General features: G+C 42.4%; 1 protein-coding gene across 4 annotated transcripts in view; it reads left to right on the top strand.

The window, feature by feature from the left end:
• LOC149452461 (uncharacterized) overlaps positions 1–24,994 on the top strand; it is a 247,627-nt gene that overhangs the window by 214,497 nt on the left and 8,136 nt on the right. The window contains exon 4 of one of the 4 annotated variants that reach the window (XR_016314860.1): positions 6,194–6,317. The exons of the other annotated variants lie outside the window; for them this stretch is intronic. The gene's annotated coding sequence lies outside the window, so the exon portion shown is untranslated. The remainder of the gene's footprint in view (positions 1–6,193; positions 6,318–24,994) is intronic. 4 annotated transcript variants of the gene reach the window in all.

Raw genomic sequence — 24,994 nt, 5'->3', positions numbered from 1 at the left:
CTATCTGTATTATTATTATTATTATTATTATACAGTATTTATAAAGCGCCAATAGTTCACTCAGCGCTGTACATTACAAAGGGGGACAGAACATGTGACAGAACAATACCAATACAATGCAAAACATGAGGGGATCGAGGGCCCTGCTCTTTCGAGCTTACAATCTAGAAGGGATGGGGCAGTGGTACAGGAGGAGATAGCTGTGGGGGATGGAGTGGTAGGAAGAGTGGAGGAGGTCAGCAAGTTAGCAGGGGATGAGGTAGGCTTCCCTGAAGAGATGGGTTTTCAGGGTGCGCCTAAAGGAGAGGAGAGTAGGTGATAATCTGATGGGTTGGGGCAGGGAGTTCCAGAGGATGGGTGACACCCTGGAGAAGTCCTGGAGGCGGGCATGGGAGGAGGAGACCAGGGAACTAGAGAGAAGGAGGTCTTGTGAGGAGCGGAGTGTGCGTGCTGGGCGGTACTTGGATATTAGGTCAGTGATGTAGTTCGGGGCAGTATGGTGGACAGCTTTGTACGTCAGTGTTAGGATTTTAAATTTGATCCGTTGCGCAATCGGAAGCCAGTGGAGGGATTGGCAGAGGGGGGTGGCGGAAATGGAGCGGTTGGAAAGGTGAATGAGTCTGGCAGCCGTATTCAGGATCGACTGAAGCGGGGATAGCCAGCGGCGAGGCAGGCCAGTGAGGAGGGAGTTGCAGTAGTCGAGTCGTGATATGATGAGGGAGTGGATGAGCTGTTTAGTGGTTTCTGGGGTTAGGAACGTGCGGATTTTGGCGATGTTGCGGAGGTGGAGTCTGCACGAGTTTGTTAAAGATTGGACTTGGGGCTGGAAGGATAGGTTGGAGTCCAGAATGACACCAAGTACTCTGGCCTGCAGAGCGGGTTTGATATTGGCGTTGTTGGATGTGATGTAGAAGTCAATGGGGGGTGGGGTTCGGGCTGGGGGGAAGACAAGGAGCTCGGTTTTGGAGAGATTCAGTTTAAGGAAGTGGAGCGACATCCAATCTGATATGTCGCTCAGTAGGTGTGTGATTTGGGCAGAGACCGAGGGGGTGAGGTGGGGGGTTGAGAGATAGATTTGTGTGTCGTCGGCATAGAGGTGGTAGTTGAAGCCGTGAGAGTGTATGAGTTGGCCAAGGGAGGAGGTGTAGATGGAGAAGAGAAGGGGCCCAAGGACAGAGCCTTGAGGGACCCCAACAGAGAGGGGGAGTGAGGGGGAGGTGGTAGCATTATAGGTAACGCTGAAAGAGCGTTGTGACAGGTAGGATGAGAGCCAGGAGAGAGCAGAATCTTTGAGGCCGAGGGAGTGTAGTATTTTGAGGAGGAGGGGGTGGTCAACTGTGTCGAAGGCCGCAGAGAGGTCAAGGAGTAGGAGCACTGAATAGTGGCCATTAGCTTTGGCGGTTAGAAGGTCGTTGGAGAGTTTGAGTAAGGCGGTTTCGGTGGAGTGTAGGGGGCGGAAGCCAGACTGTAGGGGATCGAGGAGGTTGTTGTCGTTGAGGTGAGAGCATAGGCGGGTGTAGACGAGACGCTCGAGGAGTTTAGATGTAAGTGGGAGCAGGGAGATGGGTCTGAGGTTGTTCGGGTCATTGGGGTCCAGGGAGGGCTTTTTAAGTATGGGGGTGATGTGTGCATGCTTCAGTGGGGAGGGGAAAGTGCCGGAGGAGAGGGAGAGATTAAAGATGTGGGTGAGGGAGCGTAGGATGGAGGGGGAGGGAGGTCGTAGGAATTGTGAGGGGATAGGGTCGAGGGGGCAGGTGGTGAGGCGGGCATCAGAGAGGATCTTGGAGACTTCCTCGATGGTAGTAAGGTCAAAGGCGTGGAGTGTTGGGGGAGCTTCAGTATGAGGAATGTAGGGTGGGGTGGGAGTGGAGGTCAGAGCAGTGGTGGGGCCGTGGGAGAGGGGTGATGAGGGGGTAGCTGAGTGAGGGGGAACGGGGTTGGAGGGAGTTTGAGCAGTGACGAAGTCCCTGCGGGTAATGTCGAGGGGGAGGGGGGATGAGGGGGTAGCTGTGTGAGAGGGGACAGGTTGAGAGGGCGTGTGAGTTGCGGCAATGTCCTTGCGAATTGTGTCAATCTTGTTTTTGAAGTGATTGGCAATCTCAAGGGCGGTGAGTGAGGTGCTGGGTGGAGGTGGGGGTGGAGAGAGTAGAGAGTTGAAGGTGGAGAAGAGTCGGCGAGGATTGGAGGAGAGGGCCTTGATGAGGGTCAGGAAGTAGGCTTGTTTGGCTGCGTGGAGGGAGGAGGTGTAGGTGCGGAAGGCAGATTTGTAGCAGGTGAAAGCTTGTTGGGATTTTGTAAAAGGGAGATTATTTCTATTGACCAGTAATGTAAGGAACATTCTTCTCAATAACCAGAAATGTAAGGAGCATTCTTCCCATTGATCACCAGTGTAAGAAGCATTCTTCCAACTGACCATCACACTAATGTATCATGAGTTGTACATATAGTAATTATTAGCAGGGGTTCCCGGAGATCAGAAAGGTATTTCAAGGGTTCCTCCATGTTAACAAGTTTGAAAAAGGCTGGCCTAGAGAAATATTTATGATCTCAGAGACTGACAGTCTCAGCCTTTAGGACAAAACAGCCATATTTCATAACAAAAGAACTCTTCTGTTGACCAAATAGAAAAGGTAAACGGTTTAGTAGTAGGAGAGGTCATGGTAACATTTGCACACTGTGTATGTAATGAGCAAATCAAGGCCATATTTCTATGTATGGTGCAGTGCAGAGTAACCACAGACGACACTTAGGGCTTGTTCAGAGGTGTGGCTATCATTGCTGTACCTTTGAAAAGTGTTCTCTCTTGAATTGCATTTCAAAGGCAGTTTGACAGGTGACAAGAGATGAGCAGGTAATATGTTGCCTTCTCACAGTCTGTTTTAATGCTGAAAATGCCAACTTACTACACCCCAACACGGCGGTTGCAACTCATCGTTTGAATAGGTCCCATTCGCAGGTGGCACCACCTACCAAACATGACGTCATTTATTTTTGCATCTTCGTGTTTATTTGGGTGGTTGGGGGATGGTAAAAACGCAAATCAACTGTCTGCTTTTACCAACCCTTATTTACCCATATGAACAATCCCCTAGACACATACACACTCACTCTCTCTCTCTCTCTCTCTCTCTCTCTCTCTCTCTCTCTCTCTCTTTCTCTCTCTCTGTATGTATATATATATATATACAGTCATGGCCGAAATTGTTGGCACCCTTGATATTTCTCCAGGAAATCATGTATTTCTCACGAAACGTATTGCATTAACACATGTTTTGCTATACACATGTTTATTCCCTTTGTGTGTATTGGGACAAAACAAAAAAAGGGAGGAAAGAAAGCAAATTCGACATAATGTCACACAAACCTCCAAAAATGGGCTGGACAAAAGTATTGGCACCCTTTCACAACTGCGGATAAATAAGAATGTTACAAGCATGTGATGCTCCTGTAAACTCACCTGGGGCAAGTAACAGGTGTGGGCAATATAGAAATCACACCTGAAAGCAGATAAAAAGGAGAGACGTTCACTTAACCTTTGCATTGTGTGTCTGTCTGTGCCACACTAAGCATGGACAACAGAAAGAGGAGACGAGAACTGTCTGAGGACCTGAGAACCAAAATTGTGGCAAAATATCAACAATCTCAAGGTTACAAGTCCATCTCCAGAGAACTAGATTTGCCTTTGTCCACAGTGCGCAACATTATCAAGAAGTTTGCAACCCATGGCACTGTAGCTAATCTCCCTGGTCGTGGACGGATGAGGAAAATTGATGAAAGATTGCAACGCAGAATAGTCCGGATGGTGGATAAGCAGCCCCAAACATGTTCCAAAGACATTCAAGCTGTCCTGCAGGCTCAGGGAGCATCAGTGTCAGCGCGAACTATCCGTCGACATTTAAATGAAATGAAACGCTATGGCAGGAGACCCAGGAGGACCCCACTGCTGACACAGAGACATAAAAAAGCAAGACTACAGTTTGCCAAAATGTACTTGAGTAAGCCAAAAGCCTTCTGGGAAAACGTCTTGTGGACAGATGAGACCAAGATAGAGCTTTTCGGTAAAGCACATCATTCTACTGTTTACCGAAAACGGAATGAGGCCTACAAAGAACAAAACACAGTACCTACGGTAAAATATGGTGGAGGTTCAATGATGTTTTGGGGTTGTTTTGCTGCCTCTGGCACTGGGTGCCTTGACTGTGTGCAAGGCATCATGAAATCTGAGGATTACCAAAGGATTTTGGGTCGCACTGTAGGGCCCAGTGTCAGAAAGCTGGGTTTGCGTCCAAGATCCTGGGTCTTCCAGCAGGACAATGACCCCAAACATACGTCAAAAAGCACTCAGAAATGGATGGCAAAGAAGCGCTGGAGAGTTCTGAAGTGGCCAGCAATGAGCCCAGATCTAAATCCCATTGAACACCTGTGGAGAGATCTTAAAATTGCTGTTGGGAAAAGGTGTCCTTCCAATAAGAGAGACCTGGAGCTGTTTGCAAAGGAAGAGTGGTCCAAAATTCCGGGTGAGAGGTGTCAGAAGCTTATTGATGGTTATAGGAAGCGACTGATTTCAGTTATGTTTTCCAAAGGGTGTGCAACCAAATATTAAGTTAAGGGTGCCAATACTTTTGTCCAGCCCATTTTTGGGGTTTTGTGTGACATTATGTCATATTTGCTTTTCTGCCTCTGTTTTATATTTGTTCCAATACATACAAAGGGAATAAACATGTGTATAGCAAAACATGTGTTAATGCAATACCTTTTTTGTGTGAAATACTTGATTTTCAGGAAAAATATCAAGGGTGCCAACAATTTCGGCCATGACTGTATATATATATATATTTACAGTGCTCAGCATAAATGAGTACACCCCTTTGAAAAGTAGGATTTTAATCAATATCTCAAAGAAACACAAGAACAATTTCCACAATTTTGACAAAACTGAGTTTTACAGAACATTTGTTTAGCTCATTACATGAAAGTAAGATTAATAATATAACTTAGAGTACACAATCTTCAGTTTTACTCAAATTAATTGATGCAAAAATGAATACACCACACAACAAAAACTACTATATCTAGTATTTTGTATGACCTCCATGATTTGTAAGGATAGCACCAAGTCTTCTAGGCATGGAACATCGATCTTTTTCCATTCTTCAAGAACGACCTCTTTTAGAGCCTGGATGCTGGATGGAGAGTGATGCTCAACTTTTCTCTTCAGAATTCCCCATAGGTGTTCGATTGGGTTCAGATCAGGAGACATACTTGGCCACTGAATCCCTTTCGACCTGTTCTTCTTCAGAAATGCACCAGTGGCCTTAGATGTGTGTTTTGGGTCATTGTCATGTTGGAAAAGTGCACGACAACCAAGGGCATGGAGTCATGGTAGCATCCTCTCTTTCAATATAGAGCAGTACATCTGTGAATTCATGATACCATAAATGAAATGCAGCTCCCCGACACCAGCAGCACTCATGCAACCCCACAGAAGGACACTGCCACCACCATGTTTCACTGTAGGCACCATGCATTTTTCTTTGTACTCCTCACCTTTGCAACGCCATACAGTTTTGAAGCCATCAGTTCCAAAAACATTTATCTTGGTCTCATCACTCCAGAGTCCTGTTGGGGTGTTAACTACTATGGACAGGCTGGACGTCTCTGTGAGATGGTTGCAGTTACATCTTAAAAATTTGTATCACTTTTGCTTCAGTATTCTGAATGATAAGTAAAGCTTTGCTGAACTTCTTGTAGCCTTCACCCTTCTTGTATAAAGAAATTAAGAATATAGTTTTCCTGTTTTTGCTATGGCATATTGATCTGTATTAAGAAAAGTAGATAAAAATAGCAGAGAAACCAAGATGCCAGAAACCGCACAGCATAGCCATTCTGTTACACCACTTTAATACTCTAAGATGCCTTTATAAATCCTTAGGCATAACATAGATTTCCTTTACTGCAGTTCAACTGCAAACAATGAATTTTGATTACATTTTATGTGTTACCGCATTTTTTCTTTGCTTTATCAAATAAGCCCGTGAGACTCGTCCAAGTGGAAATATGACATGCAATGCTTCTACAATGATTGTGTGCATTTATGTTTCATCCAGCAGCAAAATGGACAACATTCTGTATTTTACATTTAATTTTGCCACATAAAGGACCCATCATCTTCTGCCATTTTACATTACTTTAGGTTGGCAGGAGGCATTGTGAGAAAATGTAAGACGACCTGACATGACAGTGGCCTATTGAAAGTAACCTGTCAAGGCCTGAAAGACCCGGAGAAAAAAAACTTCCAGAAAATCATTTGTTTTGCGGTAAGAGATTTTCGCTAAAAATCACTGTGATGGAAAGATTGGAGGTATTCCCAGCGGCCAGCAAGGCTGTCATTGTGCTGGCAGTGGATCTAAGAGAATATCCCTAATGGATGACTGCTCAGCTTGCAGGTATCTTATGATTGGGGAAGAAGAAGGGGGGGGGGGGTTAAAACGTGACCTCAGCTGTGGCTGTTAAGTTGGAAAAAAAAAATTGTACCAGCAATATGCTCTCTAGTAATTCACTTAGGAAAGGTACTGGGGACACAAAAAAAACTGATTATAATCAGTTTTATATATAACAATAATTGTTTAGTTTCAATATTTATTACAGGTACTTATATAGTACCATCAATGTATTAAGCAGTTTGCATATTTATTATTTATTCACATCAGTCCCTGCCCCCAAGAAGCTTACAATCTAAAACCCCTGAATCACATTCATCCGTACACATACTAGGGCCAATTAAACATGCGCCAATTAACCTACCAGCATGTCTTTGGAGTTGCGGAGCAAACTGGAGTAACCAGAGGAAACTTCTTTTTCTGTGATTTTACCTGCAATTTGTAGGTAGGTAACAAAGCTTGTTGGTTTACTCACCGGTCACACTGGTGCAATTTCAAATCATGAGAGTTGTGTGCAATTTCAGCGAGATTTCAGGTGCAATTTCTGAAGAATTTATTGCTACTTGTGAAGATTTTCAGTGCGATTTCCATTATATTCTATGCGAAATTGCAACAAAATTGCAGAAAAAGTAATGCAAGAACTACTTTAGAAATTGCGCTGCAGCAAATCGCACATGTTAAGACACTGATATTCACATTCATTAGATGCGATTTCAGGTGCTATTTCAATTTGGAAATTGCATCTGAAATCGCACCGGGCACTTAGTGTTGAGTCTTGCTCTCCCACTCTAAGCAAGTGTAAAATGGCCCTTAGTGTTAGGAATTAGTTTGAAGGTTAGATTGGTACTATAGTCACGAATTAGGAGATTAAATTTGGCTTTTAAGGCCCATTCACACTAGAAACTGCATGTCTACTGCGTGTTTTCTCATAAACATTTGCATTTATTTGGTGCCCATTTTTATGCACGTTTATATGCAGTTGATACTTGTTTTTCCATTCATGTTTGTCCTTTGATGTCACTTTCTTCTTCATTCTTTTTTTTGCTATTATGTGCACTGCGATACATTACATGTTTTCTCATGTTTGCGGTGTGGATAAATGCAGCTTGCTGTACTTTTTTTTTCATTGCACTGCACTGTAATGGCTTGAACTATGCCCATAGAATAGCCTGCATTCTGGACTGCCTATGCAGTTGGAACACTGTCAAAAATGCATCCAACTGCATCTGGTGTGAATGGGCCCTTGGGGTTAATATGAGTAGGGGTGTCCGAGACTCAACCCCATCCTTTACAGGCATGCATCGGCTTTCACTCACAGGCTGCATGACTGACTTGCTAGTTTACTATGGTGGACTTCGAAGCACATTTGGTAGGAGAGAGCAAACTGATGTTAATGGTGTGGAGGTGGCTAAAGATGTCAGGGTGACATCATCAACCAGGTGTTCCGCCACCATGGGGGGGCCCACTGTGACCCCAAAGTCACTTGTGATTTCCTTGCAATTTCCTTGGGACTTGCTTGAAACTTTTGTGTTTATGACATTGCAGTTTATGGCACTCAAATCACACCAAAGTTGCAGAAAAGAAGTGCAGGGACCTTTTTTTTGTAGCTGCCACTTAAGTCGCGTTGAATAAGAGGGCACCCATTGAAATGAAAGTGTTTTGACTTGTCATGATTTATAAATGGCCCTGCAATGTGAGTAAAGGGCCAGTGAGTAAAGGATCAGTGGGAAGGGCCCTTGACTTTGAGGGAAGAACCACGAAACCGATGAAAAGTGCCCCGGTGGTCAAGGAAGGCCCTTCATGGTTTCTTTTTCTTGCACCAGGGGTTCATGAAGGTTCTAGCTATGCCTCTGTAAGGATGCCAACCTAATAAAGTTCCAATGCATTTGGCCAGTGTCTGATGAGTATGAGGAGAGTACAGGGGGAAGGTAAAAACATTCTACTAAAACTTTGTTGAACATTGTTTTTCTCTTTGTATTCAAAGCCAAACACAAACATGTATAAATAGCTATTTGCTTTGCATAACAAAGACTATTTTGTGTGCCTTGCCTGGTGCTTAAAAGTGAATCAACAAAGTATAGCTTCTTGTTTATTTAAATTTATATGGCTTTGTCAACCACCCTCTGTTTTCCCAGTATTGCACTTTATAACTCATACAGCTTTGCTGATCTTAATGAGAGCTGGACAATTATCGTTAGCTGGAGGTCAGTCTGCATACAAAACTTCAGCTTATTAAAACAGAACTACTTTACTGAGAGGGCCTAAATCCACAAAGAAACCAAAGATTTTGCACTTTTACTACTTGGCACAAAATCATTTTGCGGACAATGTGGAATGTATGTGGAATGTTCTCGGAATGTCTGGGTGTGTCTCCATAATACATCAAAATATTTGGGGAAGGTTTTGTTTCACGTAAAAGTAAAATGATGTATATTTTATATTTCAGAGACAGTTTTAGACGCTTTCAAGGTCTGAACTTTGCAAGTCCTTCAGTATATTTGCTTATGGTGGCTGGGTAGAGATTAGGCTGTGAGTAAGCTCCATTCCTGAAGAATGGGAGATGTGAAGTGAAGGGTGGATTTATTTTAATTTATATACTCCTTGAAAGCCTGGTCCACAACCAACTGAGCTACCATCACTAAGAATAACCTTCTTGATCCCCTTTAGTCTGGATTTCATACTCAACAGCCCACAGAAACTGCTCTCCTTAACTCACAAACCATTTACTAACAACGTAAACGAGTGGTCTCCAAACTGTGGCTCGCGGGCTGGATATGCACCCTTGCTTGCCCTTATCTGGCCCTTGGAACACCATTACGTCTACCGTCACCAATGATGGGGCACCATTCCTCCCGCCACCACTAATGATGGGGCACCATTCCTCACACCACGACTAATGATGGGGTACCATTCCTCCTACCAACACTAATGATGGGACATCATTCCTGCCACTGACAGCAATGATGGGGTAGCATTCCTTTTACTGACCCTAATAATGGGGCACAAATCCTTCCACTGACATTAATGATGGGACACCATTCCTCCCTTGAATACCAATAATAGGGTGCCATTCCTTGCACTGATACCAACAATGGGGCACTATTTCTCCCACTGATACCAATGATGACCCTTTGTTTAAAGTTTGGAGACCCCTGGCTTAAACCAATGTACACTATTCTGTACTCCTGCTTGTGGATCTTCCAACTCACTTTGATTCAGTTGACCACCACCTCCTCAAAAAACACCATTCCTTTGGTCTCCATAACTGCATTCTTAATTGCTTCTCACCCTACCTACCCCACCGCACCTTCACTGTCACAATTCTACATCCTCTTCCTTTTTCTGTCGGGATCTCCCAAGGTTGTGTTCTTGAACCTCTCCTATTCTCGATATAAACCACCTTCCATGGCTTTCAATACCATATCTACCCTGATGACACCCAAAGCTATCACTCTACCCCTCAGTTCACTCCATCAGTTTCTTCATGCATTTCTAATTTACTAATAGACGCATCAGTCTAGATATTACACCGCTTCCTCAATGCAATCTATTCAAGACAGAACCCATATTTTCTTCCCCATGTGCCCCTTCCTCTGACTTCTCTGCCACGATTGATGGCTAAACCATCAACCTGTCCCCACATGCCAGGGTGCTAGGTGTAATCCTAGACTCTGAACTATCTTTTTGGACCCACATCCAATCACTTTCCAAAGCTTGCTGCCTCAAGCTGCACAACATCTCCAAAATTTGCCCATTCTTAACCAATGACACCACAAAGCTTCTAATTCACTCCCTGGTCACCTCTTGCCTTGATTACAGCAACTCCCTCTTCATTGGATTACCTTTATATAAGCTATCCCCCCTTCAATACATCATAGATCACTGTATTCATCTATTCTCTCAAGCTTCTTTAAGAATTTCTGTGATCTATCTGCCTCCTCGACCAGTATCAACCTTTCTCAATGATTTATCTGCCTGGTTACCTTACTTTCGCTCTTCTGAAATTCCCACAATTATTCTCGGTGACTTCAACATCCCCGTTAACCTTAACACTCCTGCTACTTCTAAACTTCTGAGCCTAACCACTTCTTTTGACATAAAACATCCCGTTCTCTATCTCCCTTGTCGCCACCTCCCATGCTCACATCCACGGCTTCTCCTGAGCCTCTCCCATTATCTGTAACTCCCTACCTCAATCTATCCAACTGGCTCCTACTTTGTTTACTTTTAGGAAATCTCTGAAAATCCGTCTCTTCATGGAAGAGTATCCCACCTCCACCTAGCAACTGAATTTTCACTTTCTCCATCAGCTCATCCTCCATAGTTTTTACCTTTTGTATCACTTGATCCTCCTTTTTAGATTGTAAGCTCTAATGAGTAGGGCCTTCTGATTCCTCCTGTATCAAATTGTATTGTAACTGTACTTTCTGCCCTCGTTGTAAAGCTCTGCGCAAACTGTTGGCACTATATAAATCCTATATAATAATACTATAGTGTTTCCTTTTTTTTGGAAACACCACTGGGAGATTCCATATTGAAAATTCAGCCAGTTCTGGCCATGTCTTGCAGCAATCATAAATCCAAATCGGAGCAGTGCTCTACAGCCAAAATTCTACTGCGTGTCTTAAAAATACAAACTGCAGAACCAATAAAAATTCCAGGATGAAATCTTGTTAAATGCAATAAATCAAATAACATGTGCAGCAATTGATAAAAAAAACTGTGCAACAAAACAAGTGCTATTATAACTCCATCCAATGATAAGCGCTTTGTGTGCCCTTAGGATAATCACAATGTGCTCTTCCATACTCTCCCACCAGGGTTCTCACTCATCAGCAAGAATTGACCACTTACTATTCATAAGTAGGTCACCAATGTTCTCAAATGCTTATTTTCGTCTCCTCTTCCTCAGCCTCTTTTTTTTTCTTTTCAAAGTGCCTCCAGGAAACTCAGGGATAGATTCGGATATAATGTTTAAAGAAAAAGCAAACCAGAGAAACAGGCATAGCACAACATGTTTATAAATTAAAACACCCAGTAACAGTAAAAACTAGTGCACTCACATAAATGAATGTCCCCCTGGCACCCAGAATGACCTACCGATACTTCCTTTGGAAGCGCAGCTGCTCTGTACTGCTATGGAGTCAGCATGCACTCCAAATGGTGAAAGTGAAGTCACAACTGGAAGTCCCACCTCAGGCCATGGATGGACTTATAGCACTGTTTTCTAATAATAGTATCACCCTGATCAGCAAATAAGGCACTCATGGCACACATTTGAACAGGAACAGTGTTACCCAGATCTGACTGATGCATCTGATGCTATGCACAAGTCCTTCTCTGCAAGAGCTTCTTAAACTTCCACTGATTTAGGGAATCCCTGAAGGAACACAGTTCCTGAATTTCCTCTAGTGCCAGAAAAGCACTGAATGATCATGTGGCAGGTCTTGGTGTTTCTAGTGCACAGAATGACCTTTACCATCAAGCAATCTGTACCCATAAAGCAGTAATAGGGATGGTTGCACCTCATCTTTTCAGGCATGGTGTGTTGATTCAGGAGCTACGAGTCACATGATAAATGACAGAAATGTCTTTATTTACCTTGAACAGAGTAATACAGAAAAAATTCACCACAGGTAATGGACAAATAATGGAATCAGAAGGAATAGGAGACGGTTTTCTTTATTGTCCTATTTCTCAGAGTGTCAACCAGAAAGATTCCTGTGAAAAATGTCCTGTATGTCCCTGCTCTTGAAACTAATCTTTTGTCAGTGAAGAAACTCACAAAACAAGGCAATGTAGTGACCTTCCAAGATGGTAGAAGTGCCATCACAAAAGGGGATAACTTACTTGCAAAGGCTAAAATTACGGATGAACTGTATCAGCTAAAGTGCAATGAGGCAGTTAATATTGCCAAAGAAGAATAACATTCAAACTGCATTCACACATGGCACAGGCACGTTAGGCAAAGAAATCTTGACATAATAAAAAAAATTAACTGAGAATGATTATGCACGTGGAATAAAAATTAGTCCTTGTGATCAAACAATGAAATGCACCAGCTGTATAAAAGGAAAAATGACAAGAAAAGCCTTTCCAAAGCAGAGTAGCAGCAGAGCTAAAAAAAAACCTCTGGACTTAATTCATTCAGATCTTTGTGGTCCAATGGAATAATTCACTCCAGGAAAGAAGAGGTATTTTCTCACTTTTAGAGATGTTTACTCCAGATATACTACACTATATTTGTTACACAGCAAAAATTAAGTACCAGAGAAACTTGAAGAGTATTTGGCTCAAGTAAGCAACAAATTTGGCAAAATGCCAAGTGTATTGCGCACAGACAATGGAACTGAATATACAGATGATAACACACAGGCGATTCTCACAAAGCATGCCATATTTTTTAAAACTACTGTAACATACAACATAGTACAGAATGGGGTTGCAGAAACAATGAACCATACTCTATGCGAGAGTGAAAGAACTACACTGTTTGATGTAGATATGCCAACCACATACTTGACAGAGGCAATTATGACCGCATGGTATCACCAAAATCGACTACCAGGAAAATCAACTGAGAAAACTCCATATGAACTGTGAACAGAAAGGCCCCGAATTTGAACCATCTAAAAATTTTTGGAGGCAAAGCCTATGTGCACATTTCAAAAGAATAATGTACAAAATGGGATGCTTGCACAAAAACAAGGTGTACTTGTGGGGTACAGTGAATCTCAAAAAGGATACAGAATTCTACAGCAAGATGCAATCAAGGTAACCATCAGTAGAAGTGTAATTGTTGATGAAACTTCAGTGTTCAAAATTTCATGAACTAACACAAACGCTTCAAACTGAGGGAAATTCCATATTAGTTTCACATGAAAATAAGCAATAAAGTGACACAGAAATGGAAATTAACAGACAATCCAAATACTGTAAAAGAAGAAACCAGGCCACAAGAGGCTTCAAGCAGGAAATCCACCAGAAGCTATAAAGGCATCCTAGCCAAACGTCTGTCTTATGTTGCTCGTGTAACATTAAAACTAGAGCCAGATTCATGGGATGAGATGCAAAGAGGAACAAAAGTGGATCAAGGCTGCTGATGAAGAGATGATATCTCTTAGTAAACTGCATACATGGACACTTTCAGACCTAGCTCATGGTAACAAGACACAGATTTATAGAGCTGAGATCCCAAATGGGACTAATTATAAGGAGTAGTTGTTGAGTGGGGATCTTGGAACACAGTGTTCATGTATTTTGTGCAACAACCACATCAGTATTCAGTAGAGATATATTCTTCAACCAGTAGATGGCAGTATTTATAAGTTTGTAGCTGCATCTATGGTAATACACTGTCTTTTTTTTATGACTAAAGCTTCCTGTTTTCCTTGTTGCAGTGAAGTAGAAAAGCACATGGGGACTATGAACTATGTACTCAGTAGGGCTATATACAGAATTTCTAACACTTATAAAGTCCACACTTTTCATACATGAAATGACATGAAAGTTACAATTTTGATCTGCATATGTGGTCTTGTTTACTAAACTAAAAAATAATGAATCCAGTAGATGAGATCTAGGCAACTAACATTTTCAGAACCAGAGTTTAGAACTACATCCTCTTTATCAGCCATTCTTAAAGAACGCTTAAAATCATTTTCAGATCTTTGGAAACCATTTCTAAAACCAAAAAAAAAGCACTTTACATTGGTGGTCAGCAGAAAAAATACCACCTTACAGGGGTGGTCAGATTGCAAACTAGACAGCTAAATGCAACCTAGACACTGGCTCTGCCAAATGGCGTTGACCCCCTGAACTATGCAGGCACCATCAAATGGAAGGCCAATAAAACACAGCTCAACGGACCCCTATCAATTTCTGGAGGAACCCTAGGGTTGAGAATGGCTACTCTGTGTAAAGCAAACTTGTACCTGCATAAGCACTAGTAAAGTACGAAAAGGACCATATTGCTCCATGTTGGTCTGTATAGCGCCTAGTATCTTTTAAAACCGGTAGCTCTGTTATACAAATATGACCTTCAGCTCCCAGTACATATCTTTGAGTGAAATTGCTCAGTGAATACACATGGGCCAAAAAGACATTTTTACATCGCCTCGGATTTGTCTTAATGAACCCAGCTTTTCTCTGGATATAAAGGCCTCTTTCCTTTAACCTATCTCTGCCCCTCTCCTGAAAATGTGTAAAAGTAAGAATAGAACTGAAGGGAAGAAAAGAGAATGTTTTCTATTAGCATTTCATGAATGCGATACTTTGAAATCTTCACAACCACGGATCTGTATTGTTACTGGACCCAATAGTCCAAATGTTTATGAATGCCGCTCTCAGCGAATAAACCCTTCCGCTAGAAAATGAAATTCTGTTGTTGCAGTTGTGTCAATAAGTCCCCAGTCACATGCTGTAAAGAGCTCAGACATCACAGGACACAATACTGTTTCCTTTGGCTGCCGTTCAGAACAGACTGCCAGCACAGAAGAAAATAAGGAGCAAAGAAAGGCAAACTTTCTCTTGCTGTTTTGAAGTCAAAGTTCTCTAGTCATGTTTTCTGAAATGTTAATGTATCCTTCCAAATTAAAGAGGAACTCCAGCCAAAATATACATTAAAAAAATCTGCCATGGCCACTCTGTGAAGCAAGTGTCTCCATGTGTAGCGGCAACTTTGGGGATATCAGGTAAACTCCAGACACGAACGTGAGGAAAACAAACCTTTTATTTAACCAGCGCTGGTTGAGACTTAGCCAGACTCATGTCCGCAAAGCTAAGTGGCTTCAAAAACATCTCACAGAGTATACATATTAACAATGAAGTCACAATGAATATTTTTCCTCTTTCCCTTTCTGTACATCCAAAAGGCTTTCTAAACTGCAGTATATAGCCTTGAATGCCAGCTGCAGATAAGGATACCAGCTACAAGCTGGAACACATTACTACACAGAAAATAAGGGATGGGGGAAGTGAGCTGGTGACCTTGCTTTTACAAACAGAGGCTGCTAGAAGTGTTAGCAATTAAAGGGGAACTCTGCAATATTTGGGTGCTGCCACACATGCTGTAAAGCTGTTTTGTTTTTATACTACTTTTTGTAAGCATGTAGGCAGGTGCAGTTTATACTCCCTGCTGTAGGTGGCACTGTTCAGCTGGCCACTATGCAGAAGGGAATTGAGTTTGACAGGAGCTTTGGTCCTCTGAAGTCTCTCTAGGTGTCATCGGGGGGAGCATTCGGCTTCGGCCACCTTTAGTGATGGCAGTAGTAATAAAACAGCATTGTCCGACTGCGGTCGGTGCACATTTGTGAAGTGGATAGTGTAGAAACAAGATCCCCACTGACTTGGGACAAGGCATTTAGCACTAAAGAGAGGTTCTGGTCTAGGAAGAACAGTGCAGGGATGTCACGCCTAGTTCCTCTATTTAGGAACTCTAAAGAGTTGGGACAGGGCCTTCCTATCAGTTTACCAAGGGGGGCTGCACTGCTGTTCTGCCTATCAGACACCCCCTTCATCAGATGATGCTTCAGTTGTAGGCAGGTGGAGGTTGACCTATTGACTAAAGATAGTTTTTTTGGAGGTTACAAAATAAATTACTGTATCACCCAATATATGGCTTCCATTCAGTAGCCCAAAGAGGCATACAAAAAAGAAGGGTTTGTGAAAAGGAATTCACAGAAAGCGGCTACATTATGAACAGAATGTGATACTCAGAAAAATTTCCAAAAATTATGCTTTATTACATATAAATATTTGACATATGGGCAATCGCCCTGGTTTACCATCACCTCAGTATGAGACAATACACACAGACCTAAAACCATATAAAATAACACCAAGACCGGTCTGGATAGATGTGCTGCAAAGACAATGACCACTAAAGTCTAAAGTCCTTGTAGCACTGGCACATAGGTTAACACTTCCCAAAGGAGGTGTACACAAAAATTATACCATAGGTATATAGTGTCACATGTAATAAATATAAAGACATGTGTCATAACCAAATAGGTTCTATCCCATAGAGGGGAATTCCCAAAAATGATACCAAAGGTATGAAATATCACATGTATAGAATGCAGCGAGCACAGTGTGCGTCAAAAGAGAGGCATAACCATAAGCCTATGTTAGGCAGCAAAAAGGATATCACAAATAAAATGCAGTACAGTCCCATGCCGGCACATGTGGTTGGGGCCCATTCATCTGTAATATAAGTGACTGATTCTTAGGACTTTTAGATATAAATAACGCCCCAGTTGTTGCCTGGATGGAGAAACAGATGCAAGTAGCAGAACACTGCTTCAAGTGATTTCTTCACCACAGCATGTGGACTACACACCACTTTTTGTTGAAAACAAGATAAGGCCCAGCGGCTCCTCCGCCCGTTGAAATATATGTGGCATGCCTTGTTTCCTATATAAGGCACCATAATGTCCCCATCCTGTAGTAAGACAAACAATATGAGGGAAGTCACTGTAAGAGCTTTCACTCGATAATAGACGTTTATGCCATATAGGTCACAAGGGACCTTTAATCTAATGTCCTGTAACAGTCCACTCACCACCTGTGCAATGGGTAGTAAGAACGAAAAGGATATCCTTCATAAGTACTGCTGTATGGAACCAAGGAACCACCGCTAACATCAGCCGACATACCGCGGGTTCCGACCTCTCCATGGCGCCTGTGCCGCCTAAGTATGCCTCATGGCATGTGAAGATGGTTACCTCCTTGTAGGTCAGCGTGCGTTCCACCTAGTGCGCATGACCGGAAGTGACGTATCTGACGTATGATGTCAACGCGTTTCGCCGATGGGCGTATCTCACTCAGCTTCGTCAGGACCAATGGGATTCCTGCATTTCAACCTTCTATTTATAGTGGATTAAGACCCACCCACATATGCAAAAAATTACATTGCAGTTATCCCCAATGGAAGAAAAGGGGCTAAATACTTAGCACAACCGCTGGTCATAGTTAAATTAAAAAGACAGGCGACTGGAAATATCAAAGGGAGGAAAGATTTGACAATTACAGCAATGCACACAAAAGTAAAAAGCAAAAATTATATTCAATTGAAAATTACCACACCTTCACCAGAAGATGGCAGTGTTATTGAAAGGATCTCCAAACCTATTTATTAGGTCAAAAATACACAAGGACACAGTAAAAATTACTGCAAAACCACCACAAGATGGCGATGTTAATTAATAAATCCCTCTATAGGTTATTTTGCCCAGGGTTCCTAAATTTCAAATTAACCACTTATAAGTGTACATTTATTCTCAAAGGAGAAGAAAATAGTTCAAAGATTAGTCCCTTCTACACTTCTAGACCTATATTTCAATGTGTACCATCAGGTTATTAGATATCTCCCCAAAGAAGGTTTACCTTAATTATTTAGTTAACATATTGTCCTCAATAATTCAATTAACGCATTAACCAGCCATTGACAGGAGTGAGGAATTACCACAGATTGACCAACATATGGCAATATAAGAACATATATCCATACAGATCTATTTATCCAAAAATACTTGGAGATCACATTCCACATTTAACCCCTTTGGGTACAATGTATCAAGTTTATATATCCAATATTTCTCCTTTTTTAGCAGTTCTCTATCAAAGTCACCTCTCCTTTGAGGGAAATGCAATGCATAGAAACCTTTCACTTTTGTGAGTGGACTGTTACAGGACATTAGATTAAAGGTCCCTTGTAACCTATATGGCATAAACGTCTATTATCGAGTGAAAGCTCTTACAGTGACTTCCCTCATATTGTTTGTCTTACTACAGGATGGGGACATTATGGTGCTTTATATAGGAAACAAGGCATGCCACATATATTTCAACGGGCGGAGGAGCCGCTGGGCCTTATCTTGTTTTCAACAAAAAGTGATGTGTAGTCCACATGCTGTGGTGAAGAAATCACTTGAAGCAGTGTTCTGCTACTTGCATCTGTTTCTCCATCCAGGCAACAACTGGGGCGTTATTTATATCTAAAAGTCCTAAGAATCAGTCACTTATATTACAGATGAATGGGCCCCAACCACATGTGCCGGCATGGGACTGTACTGCATTTTATTTGTGATATCCTTTTTGCTGCCTAACATAGGCTTATGGTTATGCCTCTCTTTTGACGCACACTGTGCTCGCTGCATTCTATACATGTGATATTTCATACCTTTGGTATAATTTTTGGGAATTCCCCTCTATGGGATAGAACCTATTTGGTTATGACACATGTCTTTATATTTATTACATGTGACACTATATACCTATGGTATAATTTTTGTGTACACCTCCTTTGGGAAGTGTTAACCTATGTGCCAGTGCTACAAGCACTTTAGACTTTAGTGGTCATTGTCTTTGCAGCACATCTATCCAGACCGGTCCTGGTGTTATTTTATATGGTTTTAGGTCTGTGTGTATTGTCTCATACTGAGGTGATGGTAAACCAGGGCAATTGCCCATATGTCAAATATTTATATGTAATAAAGCATAATTTTTGGAAATTTTTCTGAGTATCACATTCTGTTCATAATGTAGCCGCTTTCTGTGAATTCCTTTTCACAAACCCTTCTTTTTTGTAGGTGGAGGTTGACCTCCCTACACTGGTGGCACTGTCACAACCACCAAACAGAGAGAGTGGAGAAAAAGCTGGAGGCAGATTACTCTGTGTCATCGCACTGCTGCCACGGATGATGTCTGTGGCCATCTTTAGTGAGGGCAGTGCTTATAAAAAGCACTGGCTTGCTGTATTTGGCGTGAATGTTCTTAAAGTGTTACTAAACCCAGGACCCTGCATTCACTATATCTGGTCTCCCACAGTACACAGAACATGGAAATGCAATTATTTTAGTAAATACAAACTGCTACATACCTTTTCTCATCAGCAGTATTCAGCAGTATTCTGACTTCTATGACTGTCCAGCATTGGTTAAAGCTTGTAGGAGGAGTTTTCATTTTGCTCTAGGAGGATCCAGAACCCCTGACCTCTGTCTAGACAGTGCTGATTGGCCCTGTACTGATTACATGTACTCTACCAAGGAAAAAAAAATAAAACTCTAGCAATACACACCAAACTGAGCATGTGCAGAGTGACTCCATACGATATGTCTTATTAGGAGATAAAAAGGGGCACTGGAAAAAGGGGAGGATCAGAGAAGTCATGATCAAACGGCCTTTTTACACAATGCAGAGGATTAACTCCTTAGGTTCCACAGTGAGTATAATAAGCATGCTTTACTGAATATACAGACTGATTTTACTGTTGTGGGATTATTAACACTTTAACAATACATTTTCTGCAACTCCAACAACTGTGTGTGCCTTTCCTTTCCCCGAGGTACCTACCACCTGGCCTCCCTCTCACACACATGGTAATGTAAGCCTACCAAAGTGTTCTCTCAAGTGCAGGCACTGTGTTAAAGAGCCACCAACATTTTTTGAGAGCTATTGTCTCGGGTTGCCTGAGATATTAAGGCTCCATTGTCATATTGTTTGGAACTGTGAAGTGAGCCCTTGCCGCTATCTTCCACATGTTATATGTTACATCTATTTTTCCTAATAATAATTGTACCACCTTCCTTGGTTTCTTTGTACCGTTACTTTATCTTGGGTACTAATTAACTGACCCCTCCCACAACTAGGCATTATTTTTATTCTATGATGCCTTGACCCTCCTTCATTAAATGTGGCTGTACTCTTGCTGAACTGTGAATTCTATGTAATCTCTTCCCAATCTTTCTCATACTGCAAGTTAAAGGGGCTACAAATAGGTTCAATCACCCACTTTTCCTTCAGCAGCTAGCTCAGCCACTTTGGTTGAAGCCTGGATTGAAATTTCAGCTGCTGTAAGCTGAAGGTGGTAACGTAAGCTGGACATCCACATAAAGATTTGGGCTGAAAAAGAAGAGTCTATAGACTACCCCATTCACACCAAACTGCATGAATGGACGAATCTCACACTGACAAGTATTGTATTCTGCTTGTTAGCACCTGCGACTTGCAGAATACCTGAGCAGTGACTGTACCTGATTGGCTTCAGTCACTGTTCAGGTTCCGTTAGACGTGAAAAGAATTTAAGCGCCCATTACATTAACTCACCTACTGCATTGAGACGTGTTAACAGAGCATTTTCAGCAAGCTTTTGGCTCATTTGCGTTGGGTTAAAAAAATGCTTGGCAGTCACCCCCTGTGTGTTGGTTTTCAAGTGTATGGATTTTTGTGTAATCATCTTGGCTAGTAATGCTTTATAAACATGTAGCACTACCCCCTTAGGAGTCGCTGAAAATTTGGGCCCCTCCTATAGTCCTGAACAGCTGGGCAACAAACATTCTCTTCAAGCTTGCACACAGGAGGCAGTAAACAGTCTCTGGGATTGTTTGTTTTTTTTTCTTAATAAAAGCGTATTTAATAAAATTAAAATAAAATAAAATTAATAAAGCAAAGATTTCTTCCTGAAGAGCTCTCCAGTCCTTCTGGTATACCACCCCAAACCCCAGATGAATCCTCTTCTCATCCAGCTGCCTGAGGGAATCCCTGGTCAAGAGGATCCAGAATCTGTCACTTTAAATCAACAGTCCCATGTGCAGGTGAGTCAGGTTTCCCACCAGAATGCTGTCTCCCCTTACCAGGGGGTGTAGGACTACTCACTCATCCTCTCCTGCAAGCTTGTGGGTTGGTGGCTGCCTTCAGGCCTTCTGTTGGGCTGGCTCCTTCCCTGCTACACAGGTGGTCCTCTCTCAGAGGACTGCTGAGGTTGAGAGATCCTCCTTTTAGATCCAGCCTGGAGGTAGGCCTCTTAACACTGGGCCCCCTCCCAGGCTCCTGCATCCCAGCTTCTCTCCTGCTGCTGAGCAGGCTCAGTCATACTTAAGGGCTGCCCAGGCCCCATGCCAAGCATCCTGCTTGGGGAATGGCTAGAGTCCCCTAAGTGTGCAGATCAGCCCCTCCTCACCTCCACCCACTGCCTTCTAGAAACTTCTCAAATCTCTAGAGCAGGGGGAAGTATCAGGGAACTGATCTGCAGAGCCCTCAGCCCTGACCCGAAATGACCTGGCTGACTCACACCCAGGCTGCTATCCAGCTGACTCACACCCAGGCTTCTATCTAACAAAAACTAGCTAGCTCTCCCTAGTTAACTAGAGGGGTACTACAAATATATCTCAAACACACTGTAAACGCCATAGGGGCGTCTGTGGAGCATTTGCAGCACGTTTACATTGACATCAATGGAAGCATTTGGGGAGCAGTAAAGCTTGGCAAATTATACATGTGGGGTCAATTTTAATAAGACGTAACACTAATGTGACCATGTTAACAACACTGGGTGCTGCAACACACATAATTTTTACATTCTTGAAGCTTCAAAAAAACTTGTGAAATGCCTGCTTTTGTAGCTAGTGTAAACTTAGCCTTTGGCTGACTTTTTTCTGCCTGGCTTCTTTCATTTCTCATTTGAGGTGTCTTAAGCTGGGTAGAGTTGACAGTGCTTGACTTTCAGATGATTCACAAGAATCGGCCAAAATCTGAGCTGGGTATGGCCAGTTTAACAAAAAAATGCAAGTTTTTTTGTAACTTGTGTCCCTTTTAGGGAGAGTTTTCCTTGCTTCCTGCCTTTGTGACACCATGTCAATTAATATCATGCAGGGTGTCACCAGGAGAATAAGTAAGGGGAAATCTTCCAATGGTATGAAGAACGTGACGGAGATTGTGATTAATCAGTGTCACGATCGCGGCATCAGACCCCAGACCTTCTCACCAAACTCGTGACCGAAGGACTAGCCGATCTAGAACCGCAACGTGACGTGCGTAACAATGCCACACCCAGCTGCACCCTGCACAATGATTTTCCAGCTAATGGACCACAATCGATGTACCGGCAGCCTGGGTGATTGTTACTGGGTCAGGTTAATTACGCAATTAACCCTTCACACTGCCACCACCTCTTTTTGTACAGAGAAAGAGGAAACTCGGCATTATCAGCTATAACACTATAATGATTGAGATAATCGTCTGTATAAAACGGTCTGCAGGCCGGTTATACAGAGGTTTAAACAAACACAGTAGCGTTCTCTTTAGAGGCAGGAATTCGTAAATTGCAATAAAGCGCTATAGAAACAGTTGAACACTTTCAGAAGGAAAGATTTATTACTAAAAGGTCAAACGGGTGCAATAAAAATATTTACAGAAAAAGATGTACCTAAGATATATATATACATATACAGAGAACAACAGCACAGCAAAGAGATAGAGAGAGGTGAAAGGGTTAAAGTACATGCCAAAGTCCTGGGTTAGCAGATCCAAATTTCAGAGCAGAAGGGTGCTTTGATCTCCTTATGTTACAATGGTCAATGGGAGAATTCTTCAACTCTGTCTCTTAGGCCTGACAGCCCAATTTGTAGTTCCCCAGCAGGGGGTGTCTCTGACGCCATGGACCAATACCCTGTGTAGGCGTGGAGGTCTGGGTGTCGACCTAAACTAGAGCCAAAATCTTGTGTTGTTCATATTTGGGCTCATAACTTTTCCTATGCAAAAGTGACATTCACCCCGCTGGTAGATTATTATGCAGACAAGTCTGAGGATTGATTAGATATGAATTATGAAAGTGTACACTGAACGGTTCACGAGATCTATTTTTCTGCTTTCCTGTGTATCCGAGACAAGGCGAGTGACCCCTCAAACTGTTCACCTGCTCATCGTCCACCTGACGATATGTCCAGTTTTTATGTAAGTCCCTCATATTCCAAGATATGAGACATAGGGGAAAAATGGATTTTAACAAAAGGTTATCTGGTCATGTTTCCTTGGAATGTTCTTTGAACTCCAGGGAAAGCTTGCCTTATCTTATACGAGGTGTGATATGGTAAAGCTCGCCCAGACAGCTAGGAACCTAGCTCAGAGATGTTTTATGGCTCTGGGGTTCCCTGCTACCTTGGCCTGCCAGTGACCCACAGCTAACACACACACACTGGCCAAATGTCTCCTCTCAGAGAGGGAGGGGGAGGGAGTGAGGGGAGAAAAGTGGATACTCTTAACAAAATGGTGGGGGGGAATTAAGGCTAACGCGTTTCGAAGGGTGCTCCCTTCTTCAGTATTACAGCAGTTCAGCCTGATTAGTCTAGTCTAGTCTAGTAATACAGACACTCAGTGGCTGAATATCTCCTTGCCATGGGAACTCTGCCATACTGAAGTCTCTATCTGCTCAACCCAGCTCTGATGAAGAAGGGAGCACCCTTCGAAACGTGTTAGCCTTCATTCCCCCCCCGTTTTGGATTTACCTGTAACCCTGTTTGGATTATGGTTACTTATGCCTGTTATACCATCACTTTGTGAGTATATTTCCTTAATAATAAAAGTAGTCACTATTTATTGAGGTAATGCGCAAGATTTGTGCGCTCTTTCTTTCATCTTCTTCTATAGTGTCTGCAGGGGCCCTGAGGGCCACAGGAAAAGTGCCAAAGAGCCACAGGTTGGGCACAAGGGCATTAACCTGTTAATTTGATTTTAAAGAAATAGAGAGTTAGGCTGGCCATAGATGGATCAAATCTCAGCTGGTTCAGCAAGGCCTGGTTGAGATTAGATTAATCTATGGTCAGGCTGGTTCAATGTATTGACTTCAGTACAACCATCCTGTCAGATTTTCAGCTATAGCCGCTATCAGTGATCATTGTGTTCTGCAGGCTCCTCACCGGCAGAACACAATAGCTCTGCGGGAGGAACTGTGTTAATGGGAGAATTGAGCAATTTTCTTTCCTTCCTAGTATAATCTATGGCTTGCTTTAGCATGAATGTTCCCTATGGTAGACACTGGTGGAAATCGAAAACTTAAAGCAAGACCACAATGCCAACCATTTAGCAGCTACACAGACATTAAATTTGAGTTCTCTAACAATAGAGGAAATTCAGGAGAAAAGTTTCATCCACATTCTTTTGCTCAGCTGAACTTCCTCTTTGTTTTATGTGAACACAAGCAGGCTTGGCGCTATGAAATCACCGGAGCCGGCAGTCTCAGGGGCGGATTCTGCAAATCTCCAGTACACATTTAATAGAAAACATGTTGACGTTTATGAGAAGACAAAATCCAATAACATATTAATCAGCTGCAGATGTGGCTTTTTCTTTCTTACTGCGAAGCAATGTAATCTACATATGAAAGGACGTAACGGAAGCCTTTTTCCAAAAGTGCCAAATGTTTATATCATAAATATCAGGTGTATATATTATATTTTTTATATTATGAAGCTACAACAACAGCCAAAATGCTATACATTAGCTTTCAGAATCCAGAGATCGGTGCTGGTAGTTTTCCTTTCAAAGCTTCAGAGCGTAGTGCCCTATCCTAGCCCCCCACTTTCCCCCACAAACTGAGTCAGGCAAATGTGTGCTTTGCTATGTGTGCCTTGCTTATGCAGGACAAAGTCCAAGGTTCACTTAGGGGGTTTCTTTATAAAAGATTGCTCTGTGAATGTGTCAGTCATTTGCACAGCTGTCACAAATCTTCACCATAATTTGCCTACTACATTTATTTGCTAGGATAGTCAGCGCCTTCT

Source organism: Staurois parvus, unplaced genomic scaffold (genome assembly GCF_062004578.1).
Source record: "Staurois parvus isolate SC_StPar_1 unplaced genomic scaffold, SC_StPar_1.0 ptg000471l, whole genome shotgun sequence".
Classification (NCBI taxonomy): Eukaryota; Metazoa; Chordata; class Amphibia; order Anura; family Ranidae; genus Staurois; species Staurois parvus.
The sequence above is the reverse complement of the archived record's forward strand: the minus strand, read 5'-3'. Positions and strand labels throughout refer to the sequence as shown.